This window comes from Loxodonta africana, chromosome 17 (genome assembly GCF_030014295.1).
Source record: "Loxodonta africana isolate mLoxAfr1 chromosome 17, mLoxAfr1.hap2, whole genome shotgun sequence".
In the NCBI taxonomy this organism is placed as follows: domain Eukaryota; kingdom Metazoa; phylum Chordata; class Mammalia; order Proboscidea; family Elephantidae; genus Loxodonta; species Loxodonta africana.
The window spans coordinates 72,861,501-72,874,743 of record NC_087358.1 but is presented as its reverse complement, the minus strand read 5'-3'; the positions used below and the strand labels follow the sequence as shown (position 1 = coordinate 72,874,743).

The following is a 13,243-nucleotide window of genomic DNA, read 5'->3' as shown; positions in this document are numbered from 1 at the left end:
GTACACTGCATTGTAATTGTTCACTCGCTCATCTCTTCTGCTGATTGTAGGCTCATTGAGGGAAGGAAATATGTCTTATTTATTTTTGTTCTTCAACATCTAGCTCAGAGCCAGGCACGAAATATTTGCCCAATAAAAGAATAGCCTGAGAGCCCCAAACTGTAATTTAAGAAGGACCTGTTACAAAGTTGGATGGAAGATCTGCAAAAGTAACAAGTCCAGGATTTTGAGTGAGAAAAGGCTTGCCTTTTGTTTTTAATAGCGTATAGTTCAAGTATATAAATATGGAATCATATCCTAACAGTTAAAGTATTTAGTTTGTAATGGACCAGAGACCACCATCAATAACATACTTTTAAAAACAGCCTGTTTCTTAGAGGAGTTTTAGGTGTACAGAAAAACTCCGCAGAAAGCACAGAGAGTTCCCGCACACCCTTCCCCTCCCTGCAGTTCTCCTGTCATTACAGGAAATTTTGCATTTCTGTGGTCTATTTGTTACAACTGATGAACTAATATTGACATGTTATAATTAACCAAAGTCCATAGCTCACATTAGGTTCACTTTTCATGTTGTACAGCCCTATGGGTTTTGACAAATGCATAGTGTCATCGTTCCACCATCACCGTACCACACAGCATAGTTCCACTGCCCAAAAGATACCTGGTGCTTCTCTTGTTCATCCCTTCCTCTGGCACGGTGACCACTTAGTCTGTGTATTGAGACTTTGTATGCGTGGATGTGTTAAAGTTTCAGTGACGGTATTTTTCTTGCAAATTGTTTGTTTTTCATCAACAGTATGTTTGTTGTTTCGTATTTTCTCATATCTACCAATTGTTTGATAAATTCCCATCTTTTCTCATAAACACTTGTTCAGTTATGGGTGCACATTTCCTTAGGTGCTGTAATATAAAATGAATAAGGCTGTCTTTTGACGTGGTCCTGAATATCACCCCAAATACGGCAGAAAGCAAGGAGGATGTACTAGTCAGAGCTCTTTTGGTTGTACTTGACAGAATTCAGCTTAAATCCACCCACTGCCATCGAGTCGATTTCGACTCATAGCGACCCTATAGGACAGAGTAGAACTGCCCCACATAGTTTCCAAGGAGCGCCTGGTGGATTTGAACTGCCGACCTCTTGGTTAGCAGCTATAGCACTTAACCACTATGCCGATAATAGTGTAGGCAAAAATTGGAATGTGCTGGCTTGTATCCACAACCTGTCTGTCAGATGGTTGTGCTGTGATAGCTTGCATGCTGATATGATGTTGGGAGCTATGCCAGTGTTATTTCAATATTAGCAGGGTCACCCATGGTGGACAGGTTTTAGTGACACTTCCAGACTAAGGCAGACTAGGAAGAAAGGCCTGGCTATCTACTTCCAAAAATCAGTAAACAAAAATGCTATAGATGGATCACATAATATTGTCTGATACTTTGACTCACTTACTTTGGACATGTCATCAAGAAAGACCTATCACTGGAGAAGGACATCATGTTTGGTAAAGTGGAGGGCCAGCAAAGGTGAAGGAAACTCTCAGTGAGATAGATTGATACAATTGCCGCAACAATGAACTCAACAAGTATGAAGATGGTGCAGGACCAGGTAACATTTTGTTCTCTTATACATGGAGTCACCGTGCGTCGAAACCAACCAGATGGCAGCTAACAACAACGCTGGCTTATATAAGCAAACCAAGGAGGAGGAAAATTTGAGGCTGGTTGTAGGGACAATAGGAGTCAGGGTCGTAAGCATCCAGGACTTCCTCTTCCCCTATCTCTCGTCTCTGTCTTTCTCTACATGTCACCCTCAATGTCTTCCTACTGCAGGCAGTCTCTCCATGTGTGGCTGTCAGTACCTTCCAATTCACGGCATTTGAATTTGGCCACCAAAGCGGAAGGAGCTATATTTCCTTATTACAGTTAGAAGAACCCCAAGGCAAGACTCTGATGGACCCATTTTTTATCAGGTACCTACTGTCTGACTAAAAACTGTGACCAGGGAGGTGAGGTTTGGAAGAAGATATCGCCCCCCCGCCTTTTTTTTTAAATCATGGAGTTAGAAAGAAGACTCATCTGAAGAAGCGGGGTAGAGGGGTGCTAGATGGAAGAATAAATAAATGTCCTTGACAGAGTGCTATGTCCAGTGGTGTCTGCAGCTGGCTGAAGCTGGCCCACCCAGGGAACCAGTGGGAAATTTTCAAGTATTTTGTGAGCCAGGTGTTAAACAGCCTGTATTTAAAAATTCAATTACATAAGCTTACAATGAAATAAATAACATTAAAGATAAAGGCAACAGGTGTTATTTTTGCTCTTGAGATTATTTTTGTCTCTTGTGCCTGTAGGGTGAGAATGCCATATAATGGTGTGCTATAGTGCGTCTCCTCCCAGCTCCACATCCAGTGATGTCATATGGTAGTTTGGCATTAGCTGCAGTGGGAGTATTTACACCACGGAGACTGGAAACCCTAAAGATAAGGGCTCTCCTAAACGAGCAGTACCAGCACTACTGACATAATCCTGGGGTGTAAGCACTGACCTGAGGAAACTCTAGTCAAGTTTATCCTGAAAACCTTCTTCTGATAACATGACATTGCTTGTGAGTGAATTGGAGCAGCTTTGCGGTTAATTTCACCCAGCCAAATGGTCCAAAGGAATACAATCTTCTTACATTCAGACCGTTACCATATTTGGTCCTGGAAATTTCATCATCAATATTGACGTTCAGCATTTTAGGTATTATTAGGTCAAGAGCGTATTGGCAGTACTTCACAGAAGTAAGAAATACAGAGTTCTTGAAACTCGCCAAGTTAAAGCAAAAAGTATGGGTGGCACAAATGGCTAAGTGCTTGGCTGCTAACTGAATGGTCGGCAGTTCAAGTCTGCCCACAGGCACCTTGGAAGAAAGGATTTACTTCTGAAAAATCAGCCATAGAAAACCCTATGGAAGGCAGTTCTACCCCGACACACATGGGGTTACCACAAGTTCGACTTGACAGCAAGTGTTTCTTTTTTTTTCTTTTCTGTATTATGTTTTCATGAAAGCGTACAGCCCAAATTAGTTTCTCATTCAAAAACTTATACACAAATTATTTTGTGACATTGGTTGGAATCCTCGCAATATGTCAGCACTCTCCCCCTTTCCCTTTCTACCCTGGGTTCTCTGTGTCTATTCATCTAGTTTTCCTGTCCCTTCCTATCTTCTTGTCTTTGCTTCTGGAGAGATGTTGCCCATTGGTCCCGTATACTTGACTGGACTAAGAGTCAAGTTCCTCAGTGTGTATGATTTGTTTCGTAGACCTGTCAAATCTTTGGCTGAAAAGTAGACTTCAGGAGAGGGTCTTCAGTTCTGAATTAGCAGGTTGTCCAGGGGCCATAGTCTTGGGGGTTCCTCCAATCTCTGTCAGACCATTAAGTCTGGTCTTTTTTTGTGAATTTGAATCTTGTTCTACATTTTCCTCCCACTCTGTCCGGGACCCCTATTGTTACCCCTATCAGAGCAGTCAGTGGTGGTAGCCGGACACCATCTGCTGCTTCTGGGCTCAGGCTGGTGGAGGCTGTGGTTCATGTGGCCCATTAGTCCTTTGAACTAATATTTTACTTGTGTCTTTAGTTTTTTTCATTCTTCTTTGCTCTGAAAGTAATGGGAACAATAGCTGTATCTTAGATGGCTGCTCACAAGCTTTTAAGACCCCAGAAGCTACTCACCAAAGTATAGGATGTAGAACATTTTCTTTATGAACTATTATGCCAGTTACCTAGATGTTTCCCAAGACTATGGACCCCAACCCTCAGCCTCAGCAACTCTGTCTCTCAAGGTGTTTGGATGTTTCTAGGAAGCTTCTATGACTGCCTTGGTCAAGTTGTGCTGACCTCCCAGATACTGCATGTTCTTTCCTTTCACCAACATTAGCACTTGTCTATTCTCTAGTTAGTGATTTTCCCTCCCCACCACTCCTGTATCGTCTAACAATCAAAGACTGTTTTTTTTCTGTATGTAAACCTTTTCTTGGGTTTTTATAATAGTGGTCTCATAACAATATTTGTCACTTTGTGACTGACTTATTTCACTCAGCATAATGCCCTCCAGATTCATCCAAATTGTGAGATGTTTTGCAGATTCATCATTGTTCTTTATTGCTGCATAGTATTCCATTGTGTGTATGTATCATGATTTGTTCATCCATTCATCTGTTGATGAGCATTTATGTTATTCCCCTCTTTGCTACTGTGAATAATGCTGCAATGAACATGGGAATGTATATGTCAATTTGTGTGATGGCTCTTATTTCTCTAGGATATGTTTCTAGGAGTGGGATTGCTGGATCTTATGGTATTTCTATTTCCAGTTTTTTAAGGAGGTGTCATATTGTTTTCCATAGTAGTTGTACCATTTTAAATTCCCACCAGCAGTGCGTAAGAGTTCCAGATCTCCCCACAACCTCTCCAAAGTTTATTATTTGCTGTTTTTTTTTTTTTTTTTTTGGCTAGTGCCAGTAATGTCAGGATGAGATGATATCTCATTGTAGTTTTGATTTGCATTTCTCTAATTTTTTTTTTTTAATGGCCAGTGATGGCGAACAATTCCTCATGTGCCTGTTAGCTATTTGAATGTCTTCTTTGGTGAAATGTCTGTTCATATCCTTTGGCCTTTTTTTAATGGAATTATTTGTCTTTTTGTTATTGAGGTATTGAACTATTCTATAAATTTTAGAAATTAGACCCTTGTCAGACATGTCGTAGCCAAAAATTATTTCTCAGTCTATAGGTTCTCTTTTTTACTCTTTTAGTAAAGTTTTTTGATGAGCTTAAGTATTTAATTTTTAGGAGCTCCCAGTTATCTAGTTTATCTTCTGATGTTTGTGCATTGTTAGTTATGGTTTGTATTGTATTTATGCCATGTATTAGGGCTCCTAATGTTGTCCCAATTTTTTCTTCCATGATCTTTATCATTTTAGGACCTGGTGGCACAGCAGTTAAGAGCTTGACTGCTAACCAGGAGGTCAGCAGTTCAAATTCACTAGCTACTCCTTGGAAACCCTATGGGGCAGTTCTACTCTGTCCTATAGGATCACTATGAGTTGGAATTGACTTGATGGCAATGGGTTTGTTTTTTAATCTGTTCTAGGTCTTTGATCCATTTTGAGTTACTTTTTGTGTATAGCATGACGTATGGGTCCTATTTCATTTTTTTACAGTTGGACACTCAGTTTTGCCAGCACCATTTGTTAAAAATATTGTATTTTCCCCATTTAATGGACTTTGGGCCTTTGTTAAAGATCAACTGGCCATAGGTGGCTGGATTTACATCTGGGCTCTCGATTCTGTTCCATTGGTCTATGTGTCTGTCATTGTACCAGTGCCAGGCTGTTGTAACTACTGCAGCTGTATAGTAGGTTCTGAGATAAGGTAGTGTAAGGCCTCCTGCTTTGTTCTTTTTCTTCAGTAATGCTTCCTTCCATATAAAGTTGGTGATTAGTTTTTCTATTTCATTAAAGAATGCTGTTGGTATTTGGATGGGGATTGCATTGTATCTGTAGATTGTTTTGGGTAGAATTGACATTTTCACAACGTTGAGGCTTTCTATCCATGAGCATGTAGGTCTCTTTTGGTTTCTTGCGGTAATGTATCACAGTTTTCTTTGCATAGGTCTTTCATGTCCCTGGGTTGATTTATTCCTAAGTACTTTATCTTATTAGGGGCTATTGTAAATATTATTTCCCTGATTTCTTTTTCAAAGTTCTCGTTGTTGGTGTATAGGAATTCAACTGATTTTTGTATGTTTATCTTGTATCCTGCTGCTCTGCTGAATCTATTTGTTTCAGGAGTTTTCTTGTGGAATCTTTGGGGTTCTTTGTGTATAGGATCATATCATCTGCAAATAGGAATAGTTTTACTTCTTCCTTTCCAATTTGAATGCCCTTTATTTCTTTTTCTTTTTCCTGCCTCACCACTCTAACCAGGACTTCAGCAAAATGTTAAATAGGAGTGGTGATAAAGGGCATCCTTGTTTTGTTCCTCTTCTCAGGAGGGATGTTTTCAGTCTCTCTCCATTGAGAGTGATGTTGGCCATTAGTTTTGTAACCACCCCACTGCCGTCGAGTCGATTCCAACTCATAGCGACCCTATAGGACAGAGTAGAACTGCCGCCTAGAGTGTCCAAGGAGCGCCCTTTATTATGTTGAGGAATTTCCCTTCTATTCCAATTTTATTGAGAGTTTTTATCAGGAATAGGTGTTGGACTTTATCAAATGCCTTTTCTGCATTGATTGAGTTGATCATGTGATTCTTTTCTTTTGTTCTAGTTATGTGGTGGATTACATTGATTGATTTTCAAATATTGAACCATTCTTGCATACCTGATATGAATCCTAGTTGGCTTTTTTTTTAATATGATGCTGAATTCTATTGGCTAGAATTTTGTTGAGAATTTTTGCATCTATATTTATGGGAGATATTGGTCTGTAATTTTCTTTTTTTGTGGTTTCTTTGCCTGGCTTGGGCATCAGGGTTGTGCTAGCTTCATAGAGTGAATTCCGGAGTATTCCTTTTCTATGTTCTGAAATAGTTTGAGTAGTACAGATACTAGCTCTTTTCTGAATGTTTGGTAGAATTCTCCAGTGAAGCTGTCCAGGCCAGGGATTTGTTGTTGTTGGGTTTTTTTTTTTTTTTTTACCTCTCCAGTCTGTTCTTTTGTTATGAGTCTGTTCAGATTTTCAGCCTCAGTTTGTGTTAGTTTAGGTAGGTAGTGTGTTTTTAGTAATTTTTTCATTTGTTCTAGGTTCTCAAATTTGTTGGAGTATAATTTTTCATAGTATTCTGTTATGATCCTTTTTATTTCCATTAGGTTTGTTGTAATATCCCCTATCTCATTTCTTATTTGGCTTATTTGGTTCCTCTCCTGTTTTTCTTTTGTCAGTTTGGCCAGTTGTTTGTTGATGTTGTTGATCTTTTCAAGCGACCAACTTTTGCTCTTGTTGATTCTTTCTATTGTTTTTCTGTACTCTATTTCATTTATTTCAGCTCTAATCTTTATTATTTTCTTTCTTCTAGTGGCTGTGGGCTTTGTTTGCTCTTCTCTTTCTATTTGTAAAGTCATGGGGCTAATGTTTTGATTTTGGCCCTTTCTTTTTTGATGTGTGCGTTTATTGCTATAAATCGACCTCTGAGCACTTCCTTTGCAGGGTCTCAAAGGTTTTGGTATAATGTTTTTTCATTCTCATTTGCTTTTAAGAATTTTCTGATTCCCTGTTTGATTTTTTCTATTACCCAGTTGTTTTTAAAAAAAAAAAATTTTTTTTTTGTTGTTTTTAAGCAAGGTGTTATTCAGTTACTCATAGCGTCTCATGTATTTATTTATTTTTCCTTGCTCTTCTGTCATTGATTTCTACTTGTATGACATGCTTAGTATTAGTTCAATTTTTTGGATTTTATTGAGGGTTGCTTTGTGGCCTAAAATACGGTCTCTTCTGGGAAATGTTCCATGTGCATTGGGAAAGTATGTATACTTTGCTGCTGTTGGGTAGAGTGTTCTATATATATCTACAAGGTCACGTTGGTTGATTTTGACCTTTAGATTAGCAGTATCTTTGTTGAGTTTCTTTTTAGATATTCTGTCTTTTGCCAAGAGTGGCATGTTGAAGTCTCCTACTATTATTGTGGATCTGTCTATTTGTGTTTTCAGTGCTGTTAGAGTTTGTTTTACGTATTTTGGAGCCCTGTCTTTGGGTGTGTAATTATTTATTAAGGTTATGTCATCATGATGGATTGTCCCTTTAATCATTATATAATGTCCTTCCTAGTCTTTTATGGTTTACTTTGCCTTAAAGTCTATTTTATCTGAGGTTGGCATTGCCACTCCTGCCCTCTTTTGGTTACTGTTTGCTTGATATACTTTTTCCATCCTTTGATTTTTAATATATTTATGTCTTTGGGTCTAAGATGTGTCTCTTGTAGACAGCATTTCTGCAGAGTAATCAGAACGTAGTCTTATTGTTTCCCCTTTGTATGTGACTTTTCATTTTTCCCTAGCTGCTCTCAGGATTCTTTCTTTGTCCTTTTCTTTTTGGCAAGTGTTATGATATGTCTTGGTGACTTTCTTTTGTGGTTGTCCTATACGAGGTTCGTTGAGCTTCTTGGATAGTCAGCTTTTCAACTTTCATGATAGAAAGTTATCTGCCAGCTAATCTTCAACGGTCTTCTCTGTGTTTTCTATTTTCTATTCTGCAACTCTGACCATGTGCAAATTTTTGCTCTTGATTGTGTCCCACGTAACCCTTAGCTTTTCTTCATTCTTTTCTCTGATTTTTCCTCAAACAAACTGGCATCCATGGATTTGTCTTCAATCTTGCTGACTCTGTCTTCCATTGTTTCAAATTTGCTCCTAAAACCTTCTATTGGGTTGTCCATTTCTGACGTTTTGTTTTAGATTTCTAGTTTCTGTTTTGGTATGATTTCTAATTGTTTCCTTATCTTGATGTTTCATTCTTGTATTATTTTCCTGAATTATTCTATTGCTTTTCCTGTTCTCCTTGGTTTTGGTTATGCTTTAATTGGTTTTGTCTGTGTTTTCCGTGATTTTTGTCTCTTTTATCTTTGGTTTTGTTTGTGTTTTCCTTGGAGACCCCTAAATATTAGTCTTTTGAATTCCATATCAGGTATTTCCACTGCCTTTTCTTCTACTGGAAGGTCATCTGATTCTTTATTTTGGTTGCTCGCTGGAGCCATTTTGTCCTGCTTTTTTTATATGTTTCGATGTTGCCTGCTGTGTCCAAGATGTTGAGGTAGTATTTTCTTAATTACTGATTGTCTGTTTGTTTCATCCTGCTTCTTTGTTTTGTTTTGTTATGTCAGGGTGGGTGGGGCAGGTGTGTGCTTTGCTGCTTGCTCATCTGTGGGCATGATAGCTCTCACCACTTTGCCCAGGTAGGAATGACAGCAGCAGGCAAGACAATCCTGCTTTGCTGTACAGTGATTTGGATAGGTGGCTAAGGGAGGACTGGGAAGGTGCTGTCCGCCTCCTGATGTTGGTCCAGTGATATGGCACCATTCACTGCCCCTCCCCAGATAGGTGGGGGTGTCAAGGGGGAGTGGTACAGGTTCACTTCCTACCATTCAGCAGATGGTTGAGTGATAGCAGCAGAGGGGCAGTACAAGCCCGGTGTGGCGGTAGGCCTGAGTAGCAGGGGTGCTGTAGCCATGGCAGCATGGCAGGGGCTGGTGGGAAATGGGGTTGGCGTACAGGGCTAAGTGGATGGAGGCAGGGCAGACCTGGAGGCCAGTGGGAAGGGGTGGAAGGTATTGTATGGGGCTAGGTGGGAGGTAGAAGGAAAAAAAAGAAAGAAAAAGAGAAAAATGTTGGTGGGTGGGAGTGGGGCAGACCTAGTGCAGTTGTACTTGTGTGCTAGTAGCAGTCTATCTGCAGCTATCCAAAAAGTATGAGGCATATCATATCTCTGGGTGTTATTGCCAAATCTGTCTCAAAGAAGAGAATGAGAACCACTGGTCTAGTGTGGAGATAGGTAGGTAGGTAGGTAGATAGATGATAGATAGATAACTGCTGGTGAGTCACCTTGAACTCATGGTGACCTTATGTACAACAGAATGAAATGTTGCCCAGTGCTGCATCATCCTCGTGATCATCGTTGGCATGTTCAAGCTCATTGTTGCATCTATTGTGCTAATCTATCTCCTCAAGGGACTCCTTTGCCCTCGCTGGCTCTCTGCTTCAGTAAACATAAATTGATTCTTCCTGATGATCTTTCCAAAGCGAGCAAGTCGAACAATGTTCTGTTGTGATCCCTAGGATTTTCATTGGCTAATTTTAGGAAGTAGATTGCCAGTCCTTTCTTCCTAGTCTGTCTTAGCCTGGAAGCTCCACTGAAACCTGTCCACCATGGGTGATCCTGCTGGTATTTGAAATACTGGTAGCCTAGCTTCCACATCATAGCAACATGCAAGTCGCTGCAGTCTGACAAACTGACAGACAGGTTGGTGGAGTGTGGGGCTACAGAAGGTAGAGTACAATACTCTCCAGTGGACCTATACACACAGGCACAATGTGAGCATAGAAAATATGTGCCTAGAGTCAGGGAAAGCTTCAGAGAGGAGCTGACACATGAGCTGACCCTCCAAGGAGGTAAGGGGAATTGCCAAGGAGAGAAGGCAAGAAGGAGGCTAGATGCTCAGTGGTGGTCCTTTTGGCTCTGGGTGGGTTTAGAATGTTCATCCAACCCAACCTCTGATAAAATATTGCTGTTTGCAACTGAAAATTCATTTTATAGAATTCAGATCTCTTGTAGACAAATGCTGACAGAGCCCCGGAGTAAATGTACGGGTTGGAGAAGAGGGTAGCCCAGGTACCCAGGGGGCAGGTGAGCCAGGTAGTATGGCAGGCCAATATGAAATGCAGAAGAATATCAGAAACTGCTCCCCGGGACTCAGAAATTAAAATTAAAATACGATGGAGTTTGTTCTGTTTGGAAAAAATGCCAAATGTTCCACATCGGAAAAGTAAACTGAGCCCCAGGCCTGGTGTGGTGGGGGTGGGAGAGACTTGGAAAATGATAACCCTGAGGCCACTGAAGGTTACACGTGTGAAAGGATAACTAGAATGGAGTCTGCAATGCAAGACAGATGCTCTTCCAGAAAGCTCTTCTGCCAGGGCTGCCGCAGGGCTGGCAGCAAAGGGGCACCTGGAGCACCCAGGCCTGGCAGGCTACAGCAGGAGGCTGGCAGCTTTACATCCACGTTTCCCAGAGAAGAAGTTTCATGGTTCTGAGCGAGAAGACATTCATGACTGGGAGGGAAGCAAGGCCATCCACTTTTTCTTACAGTACTGAGTTTAGGGATGGAGGACTATTTTGGTCCTATCCAGTGATGTTTATTACTGAAACCCCATTGTGTTAAAAAAAAAAAAAAAAAATCAAACCAGCTGCTGTCAAGTTGACTCTTACTCATGGTAACCCCGTGGTGTTAGAGCAGAACCGTGCTCCATAGGGTTTTCAATAAAAACCAGAAGCAGATTGCCAGGCCTTTATTCTGAGGTACCCCTGGGTGGGTTCGAACCTCCAACCTTTGGGTTAGTAGCCAAGCTTGCTAACCGTTTGCACCAACCAGGGCATCCTTTGTAAAACTATCTCTTTGTAAAGTAGACTTTCCTGTGACATGAGCCTGAGCCTCAGCCAATACAGCCCTCCGTGCTAGTGGTTGCTGCTAGAAGGATCGTCAAGTGGATGTTGTAGTGTAGGCCAGAAAGGCCTATGGGAGCTATGGGAAAGCAGACAGAGCTAGAATCAGCCTGGGGCTAATCAGGGCTTGGAAAGGCTCTGGGAGTCCCGACTAGTAGCTGGGGTAGGAAACATACAAGTTGAATATGGGATAATTTGTTAAGCCCACAGTTAGGGAAGCTATCACAGACTGCTAAGACTGTGTCAGAAAGGCTCAGGACCCACCTTGAAAAGGTTCCTGCTGTTCAAATACGGGACAATTTGAGAATAAAAAAGAATAATTACAACTAATGGAAAGACATTACTGGAAAATGAGTTAAAAGTCCATGAATTTGTAATAAACCCAGAAAACAAACAAACAAGCTCATTGGCTACCTTGGAAAGTTGCTAGGGTATCAATTGATTATCTTTTTTTTTTTTTTTCATTTTAAACAATATTCAGGTTCATTAAACAAATAAAGTATTATAAAACGTTTATCTTTCATCAGCTTCAAGGTTTATGTTGCTTCCAAATTTTGCATGTAATTGTACTTTCGAATCTGCTAGCACCTGCTGAACTGATTCGACTCTGGATTCTAAAGCATCAGTTTCTTCTTGCAAATTTTTCTTTGTTTCTTCTAACATTTCATGGCTAATGAAAACATCACCAACTTGATGAGGCATCATTAAGTAGTTGTCATCTGCCAGCATGATGTCATTACAAGCGTCTTCTAAATTTTGGAGTTCTTTTTTATGTCTGTTTCTTTCTTAACTCTGTGATTCTACTTGTATTCTGTGCAAATTTGTTCATCTTTTGTTGGTCTTAAGAAGTAGCATTGACATCTTCTGCAGCTGCCTTCATGGTGGCTGCCATCTTGGGTTAATTCATTATCTAGAAGAAAGGTAAATAAAGGGGAAGGATTAAGTATTCTGCCATTTCTATACAGATCATATTTTTAAAGTTAACCACATAGTTAATGAAGGAAAGTTTCTCTTATCAGAAGCACAGCTAATAAAGGCAGAAAGAATGCAGAATTGGAAAAGCAATATTTTACAATCACTGATAAGTCTAGACAACAGCTGCCAAAATCATTAAGTAAAAGTTGAGGCTCATTCAAAATTGCCTAACAGCTGTGAACATCATGATGCTTCAGACAAATGGCCACGTTCCTCTTAACTCAACAAACCTCAGATCCTACAATGCACATGCTTATACCAGTCTGCAAGCTCAAAAGTTCCAGAGGTTTGGGCCACCACCTGCATAAAGATCTATCTTCAAGATTAAAGACCCTGAAAACCAGAGGAGGGAATGTAACGGACAGGGTTAACTTGCTCCCCCTCCTGACACGTAACCAACGGAGTTAAACTACACCGCCTCCTCTTCCCATCACAGCCAGGCTCTCTGATAAGGTATTTCTGTGTTGCAGCCCAAGGTGGTCTTACTGCTTACTGCCCCCCCCACCCCTATTTGGACATGAGCAATACACCACAAAGCTGGCCTTAGATAAACTTCATGTGTCATACCCCGCAGCTGTCATATTGCACATGTTAATTAGTTCCTGAAATTGCCTGCCTATTCCCAGAAACTTCACGAATTATACATAAATTCTCTATCCCAAACCTTATAACTGCCCTAAAATCCCCAACCTCGGGGAGCTTGATTTGAGATTTAGTCTCTGAGTTCCTTGCTTGGCTGACTTGCAGTAAAGTCCACTTTCTCTTTCTCAAAGGCCTGGTGTCTCTCATTTGACTTGAGGGGTCACACCTGGTGAGACCCATTCCTATCCGGTTACATCTGGGTCTCTGATTTGCTGTCTGTGGAGCTGAGGCGGAGTTGTCAGGATTAAGTGAGCTAGTGGGTGGTTCGTGCTCAGTACATGTCCGCTTTCCTTCTTGATGCTGATGAAATAGGTTATTAACCAAAACCGGTTGTGGCCAACTCATGGCATGACCCGACGTATGTGAGAGTAGAACTGTGCTCCACAGGGTTTGGGTGGCTGACTTCGGATGTAGATCTCTAGGTCTGTCTTCTGAGG

At 40.7% G+C, this 13,243-nt stretch overlaps 1 protein-coding gene and 1 pseudogene across 1 annotated transcript in view; one reads left to right on the top strand and one right to left on the bottom strand.

Annotated features, from left to right (window-relative positions):
• Positions 1 to 13,243, top strand: part of C17H13orf42 (chromosome 17 C13orf42 homolog) — a 43,216-nt gene that overhangs the window by 10,767 nt on the left and 19,206 nt on the right. The window lies entirely within an intron of this gene.
• LOC100676334 (prefoldin subunit 4-like) lies at positions 11,703 to 12,081 on the bottom strand (annotated as a pseudogene).